General features: G+C 43.7%; 2 non-coding genes across 2 annotated transcripts; one reads left to right on the top strand and one right to left on the bottom strand.

The window, feature by feature from the left end:
• Positions 1-85: 85 nt before the first annotated feature.
• trnag-gcc lies at positions 86-156 on the bottom strand. Its single transcript has one exon. It is a non-coding gene; the product is annotated as a tRNA-Gly (tRNA).
• Positions 157-639: 483 nt separating this feature from the next.
• On the top strand, positions 640-711 carry trnad-guc. The gene has a single exon. It is a non-coding gene; the product is annotated as a tRNA-Asp (tRNA).
• The last annotated feature ends 6,151 nt before the right edge of the window (positions 712-6,862 follow it).

The raw sequence follows: 6,862 nt of genomic DNA, 5'->3' as shown, positions 1-6,862 counted from the left end.
TAACCTGAAAACTCTGTGAAAGTTTTTACACGAAAAACAAAAAATAACGAATACTCGAGTAAATACTATAAAAACAAAACTATATTGCGTTAGATGGGAATCGAACCCAGGCCTCCCGCGTGGCAGGCGAGAATTCTACCACTGAACCACCAATGCTGTCACTGTCTGCTAAGCACATAAAATCATCCCACTTTGACTGAAACATCTGTATCGTCTGTTTCTTGTGTTGCCTGACTCTTTCAGTGTGAGCACGCTGACAATGAACAACTTGTCCACAACTCAGAAAGGAAAAGTGGGTAAAGAAAATGGAAGAAAAGTTGAATATTCACAACAAGTGTTCTGGTAAAACTTCTTTGGGCGTGTCAATACTGCAAATACTTAGTTTGTGTGCCCAACTAGATGTGACTTTTTGTCACTTTTTGTTGCTTTACTTCTTGGCGTCTTACAATGTTAACATTTAAATAAATTAATATAGCAAAGGTGTTTCTCTGGAATCTATTTTTGTAAGGTATCGTTCACATTTTCACCTAAATGCGACTTGGGTCAAACTCCAGTATGAACCACTTACAGTTGTGATGACCCACATAGCTGTGCTGTCTCAGGCATTACATAATGCAGAGAGCGCCTTTATGTGGTAACTCCTCGTTAGTATAGTGGTGAGTATCCCCGCCTGTCACGCGGGAGACCGGGGTTCAATTCCCCGACGGGGAGGTGGGAAACTTTTTGTCCTCATGAAATGTTCCATCCAACCAATATAAATGATCAAATGCAACACATACAGTGGAACAAGACCGAAAGAACTACTATACATCATTCTGTCACACTTATTCCACCTCAAGCTGGTACTAAATGCTCATAAAATCAAAGGAATGTTGTTTTACTGTTAGACTCATGTTAGGCTGTTAGACTCATGAATCTCTAACTAGAATTATCACTGTGTAAAACCATATCATGTTGCTGCTGATCTGTTTCATGTTGCTGCTGATCTGTTTCAATGTTGATGTGTTCATGCGTGCACATCTGCTCACAGACTCATGTTCATGTTTGTGCTGATGTTCAATGTTTTATGTTATGAGTGCTTAGTGTATATTTAGTTGATGTTTTTCTTAGTTCATATCTTAGATGTTATTACTGTTTTTCTTATACATTTTATTGTTGGATGTAACTGGGACCCTGTGTACATAATTTCGCTCCACCACATGTACCACATGAGGTGCGAATGACAATAAAGAAACTCTGACTCTGACTCTGACTTTTACAACAAAGTCAGTGCCAGCAACTCTTCCTCCTATCTCATCCATGCATGGTGTTCCTATTGAGTTTGTAGATTCTTATGAATACTTGGGAATTTTGGTTGATGCAAAATGCACATCTCTCTTTTAAACCACATATTGAAAACTTGATAAAGAAACTGAAATTAAAATTGGGTTTCTTTTTCAGAAATAGATCTTGCTTAACTCTGAATGACGAAAATGACGAAACGTTTCTATATTTTTTTGCTTTGTTTTGCTTTGTTTTGTTTTTTTGAATGTCCAGAGGACCAGATTGAACTTTTTTGGATTGTAGTGAAGCTTTCGTCTTCAACCATCAACAGAGGCCTCATGTCAGTGATGATCATTTAAGGATGTTTCAGTGAAGACAGCTGCTGCTGTGGTGTCCATGATGTCTGTCCATCATGAAGTGTTGTTGTTTGTTGTTGTTTTCTGGTATGAGAGAGTAAATATGTATTATAGCATAATTTACAGCAACTCAAGAACTGCCTTGTTTCACTTACAGTGTTAGGTTCAGGCAAAAGTAGCTAAAAGAGCAATTAAACACACACACACACACACATATAAAATACTTAATTACACACATTTGAGTAGATGTAATAAATTACTTTAATTCCTGTTTAAATGCAATTCATCCTGCCATACCTACTGTGTCTTCAGACTTTTCCAGCAAATTAAAAGTTGAAGCTTAATTATTAAATTATTATCTTTGTGTTAGATTTATTTATAAATCACATTTAAACACTGCTTGTACCTATTAAATTAAATAAAAAGTAACACACGTTCTCTATCACCGTCATTAATCAGATAACACACAGCAGCTTCATCTACCAGACAGACTGACGTTACGTTTTCTCTCTTGGAAACAAAACAATGTGTTAAATTGTAGAGACTCACCTGCAACACGAGTTGGGAGTGAGACGAGTTGTATCAGCTGCAGCTCCTTCCTCCTCCTCGTGACTCCGACATGTTTACGTTTATCTCCGTGGTTCTCCTGTGTCGTGTCGGCGATTTTCAAAGCTGCATGTTTCTCAGTTTTTATCTTTGTGAAGAGCTCCCACACTTTAGAGGACTTGGGTCGAACAGTTTTCACTGCGTTGGTCATTTGTAAAATTTACTTAATTTCCTTTGAAAACAGCCTCTGCTCTGCCTCGCCCCTCGCTCTGTTCAACTCGCGCTGCAGAGTTTTTTTTTTTTAACTTTATTCAGTCAGTCAGCATTGACAATGAACTGCTTGTGAACAAAACGACTCCGCAGCGCCGTGAAAGACGCATAATCGCGCGACACAACGAATCGATAATGAAATTTGTTGCCAACACTTTTAATCATCGATTTTTATCGATTCGTTGTTGCAGCCCTACAGCTGACATTAAACTTTATGTAGAAGAGTATTTCTCCATAAAGACAATCAACACAGTTCATTAATAGACAAATCATACTCCACAGCAAACTCTAATGTAGGAATGCGCGATATAAACGGTACACGGTAGAAACGATAGAAATTTAGCCTACGATAGAGATCTGTCTTCTACCGGCTAACCGCAGTAATGCTGTGTCTGAAGTAAAATCAGAGTTGTCAGTTTAATCGTTACTTTTTTTTTGTTGAAAACTGTGCGCAAGTGGCGTTAAAGTCTTTTCTTCGAGAGCTAAGTAGCGAAGCTACAAGGTAATTACGCCCGGCTTGCCATAGTGTTGCCGTATTCGGATGCATGCGCAAAACGCTGTGTTCCGTCAAAAAAAAATTTTTCCCGTCGAAAGTTTAAGTAAGCGTTGGTCAGCTTTAGAGAAACCTGCTCTCTGATCTGTGAAAAGAACGCCGTGTTGTGTGATTTTACTGCGAGACCATTTGGTCAAAACCACAGACTCATTTTGTGTCAGCTCTCCATTAAAGCGGAAGGAGGCGCCAACTAGAGGTTTGGAGGGTGAAGTGTTTCAGTGTAAAATGCTGCTCTGTTGCTGTTCATTTCTTAAGTGAGAAGACTGGAAACTGTTAACAACATATTCTTTTGTTTAAAACATATGGCTAAAACTACATTTTATATATTTTGCACTGTTTTGCACTACAAGAAAGAAGCCTAATACTTGATTTGTTTATTATTTAAAAACTCTCTGGACCTAGTAGTGGAATTTTTTTAATTCAAAATATATGATAGCAAAAGGACACCCTATGCTTTAAAAAAAATTCCTATTAAGTTTTGTACCCAAAACATATTGCGATATATATCGTTATCACCACCCTTCACAATACATATCGTGATATGAATTTTATGCCATATTGCACATTCCTACTCTGATGATTCTGAAGCAGTCCAATAAGCAATTTTGTACTTGTCTGATTTCTTCAGTTTTCTTACTTATCCATTGTAGGGCACCAGTTTTCCATTTTCAAACCACACTTGTACAATTTCAATTTTTACTATTTTTCCTTGCAGTATGTCCCTGACTTTACTGCATACAATCTCATCAGCACATATTTCTGGGTGTTCTCTAAGAATAGACATGAAGTCAAGTCCAGCTTTTCTGAGTTTCATTTCAAGGCCTTTCTTCCTTGTTTGATCCATCCGTCCATCCATTTTCTTCCGCTTATCCGGGGTCGGGTTGCGGGGGTAGCAGCCTAAGTAGGGAGGCCCAGACTTCCCTCTCCCCAGCCACTTGGTCCAGCTCCTACGGGGGAATCCCGAGGCGTTTCCAGGCCAGCCGAGAAACAGTCTCTCCAGCGTGTCCTGGGTCTTCCTCTGGGCCTCCTCCCGGTGGGACGTGTCCGGAACACCTCACCAGGGAAGCGTCCAGGAGTCATCTTAAACAGATGCCCGAGCCACCTCAACTGGCTCCTCTCGACATGGAGAAGCAGCGGCTCTACTCTGAGTCTCTCCCGGATGATTGAGCTTCTCACCCTATCTTTAAGGGAGAGCCCAGACACCCTGCGGAGAAAACTAATTTCGGCCGCTTGTATCTGAGATCTCGTTCTTTCGGTCACAACCCAAAGCTCATGACCATAGATCAGGGTGGGAACGTAGATTGATCGGTAAATTGAGAGCTTCGCCTTTTGACTCAGCTCTCTCTTCACCACGACAGACCTATACAGCCCGCTTCACTGCAGACACTGCACCTATCCGCCTATCGATCTCACGTTCCATTTTTCCCTCATTCGTGAACAGGACTCCAAGATACTTGAACTCCTCCACTTGGGGCACGACCTCCTCCTTGACCCGGAGAGGGCACTCTACCCTTTTCTGGCTCAAGACCATGGCCTCAGATTTGGAGGAATTGATCCCCATCCCGGCCGCGTCGCACTCGGCTGCGAACTGCTTCAGCGAAAGCTGTAGATCACGATCTGATGAAGCCAATAGGACCACATCATCTGCAAAAAGCAGAGAAGCAATCCTAAGGCCACCAGAACGGATCCCATCTACACCTTGGCTGCACCTAGAGATTCTGTTCATAAAAGTTATGAACAGAATCGGTGACAAAGGGCAACCTTGGCGGAGTCCAACTCTCACCGGGAACAAGCCCGACTTACGGCAATGTAGACCAGGCTTTGACACTGGTCATACAGGGACCTAACAGCCCGTATCAAAAGGCCCAGTACCCCATACTCCCAGAGTCCCCCTCACAGGGTTCCCTGATGGACACGGTCGAACGCCTTCTCCAAGTCCACAAAGCACATGTGCAAACTTCCTCGCACCATCCAGGACCCTGCTGAGAGTGTAGAGCTGGTCCAGTGTTCCACGACCAGGACAAAAACCGCACTGCTCCTCCTGAATCCGAGGTTCGACTATCTGATGGACCCTCCTCTCCAGAACCCCCGAATAGACCTTACTAGGGAGGCTTAAGAGTGTGATCCCCCTGTAGTTGGAACACACTCCACGGTCCCCCTTTTTGAATAGGGGGCCCACCACCTCAGCCTGCCAATCCAGAGGATCTTCCCCCAATGTCCACGCAATATTGCAGAGTCGCGTAAGCCAACACAACCCTACAACATCCAGAGCCTTAAGGAACTCCGGGCGAATCTCATCCACCCCCGGGGCCCTGCCACCGAGGAGCTTTTTAACCACCTCGGTGACCTCAGCACCACAGATTGGAGGGCCCGACCCAGAGTCCCCAGGCTCCGCTTCCTCAGTGGAAGACATGCCGGTGGGATTGAGGTCTTCAAAGTATTCTGCCCACTGACCCACGACATCCCGAGTTGAGGTCAGCAGCGCACCACTCCCACTATAAACAGTGTTGGTGGCATACCCCCCCCCCCCACACACACACTGAGACGCCGGATGGTGGACCAGAATCGCCTCAAATCCGTGCGGAAGTCATTCTCCATGGCCTCTCCAAACTCCTCCCATTGCTTGATCCCTTTTGTGTTTTTCCTGACACCTGATTATTTCTTCCCCAAGTTCCTTCTGCTCCTTTCTTCTCTGGTTGCTCTGCCTTCTTCCAAAAGTAATGGTCTGCTCTTCTAAATGTCAATGTATTGCACATTGCAGTTTTTGTTTGCTCTCATTCTAGATGAAGGAAAGCAAAATGCTGCATTAGGAGCACATTGTTTCAAAGCTGAAAACATCCCCATAACTTCTTCTGCATCTATTTTGTGACAGCGGGCTGATAATGTTTCTGCTTTCAAAGCTTCTATGATATCCATTGCAAAGAATTGTTTATATTGTCTAACAGTGTTAGGGGGACGGAAACATGTCTGAGCGCAGCTTGTACCAACAGTTTTTGAGACGGGGAGTGGGGATGGGGGTAGGAGAAGCATGAGGGAAGAGGCGCATTTAGCTTTTTAGCTAGAGCACCTGTATTGCGCGCTGCTAGCACTTAAGGCTCCAGTATACTGCCGCATATGTTCGTTCATGCGTACGTATGCGTGTACTGTATGCAGAGGGTTCAGTCATTAAACTCCAGTGTACACCCCAAGCAGCTGCAGCGCAGCTTCACAGACAAGGGGCGTTTACCTTCGGGACAAATTGAGGTCACCGATTGGTCATTTGCTGACATGCTTACGGGATTGATTGACAGGTTGGAAAAAAGAAAACAAAGCGAGCACTGGCAGCCTCCGCCGCAGCGGTGTTCTGTGTTTATATGTTGTTAATAAAAAGATCTAAAAAATGAAAAAAAAAACAGAGAGTGCTGGCTCTAGAGCCCACACATCAGACCAGCCCACCAGGAAATCTCCAAACCCTCCTGCAGCCACGCTGGACCTGAGTTTAATTCGCTCATGACAAATTCCTTAATTTCTCACCATTTCAGTCATGGCATCAACGGAGGAGGAAGAGATCACTGCCTCTTGGCAAAAAAACAAAAGAAAAGGCCAGATCAGAGATGAAGAAGGGGAATTTAATACATTGGTGTTGCATACAAAACAGTCTGTCGCTGGGCAGTTTATTGTGCGACACCGCATACGCGTATGCGGTCGTAAAAATTTGAGCTTTGCACGGACATGCCCTGAGGGGTACGCACGTACCTCTGCATACGTGCGTACCTCTACGTATGGATGTACGCCTCAGTATACTCGGGGTTTAGTGTGACATGTTTGAGTTGTACACTGTTTATACAGAGGTTTTGAGTATGTGTGTGTGTGTGTGTGTGTGTGTGTGTGTGTG

The sequence above is a fragment of the Nematolebias whitei genome, chromosome 23, assembly GCF_014905685.2.
Source record: "Nematolebias whitei isolate Nwh7 chromosome 23, NemWhi1, whole genome shotgun sequence".
Lineage (NCBI taxonomy): Eukaryota > Metazoa > Chordata > Actinopteri > Cyprinodontiformes > Rivulidae > Nematolebias > Nematolebias whitei.
This window is presented reverse-complemented; position numbering and strand designations above follow the sequence as displayed.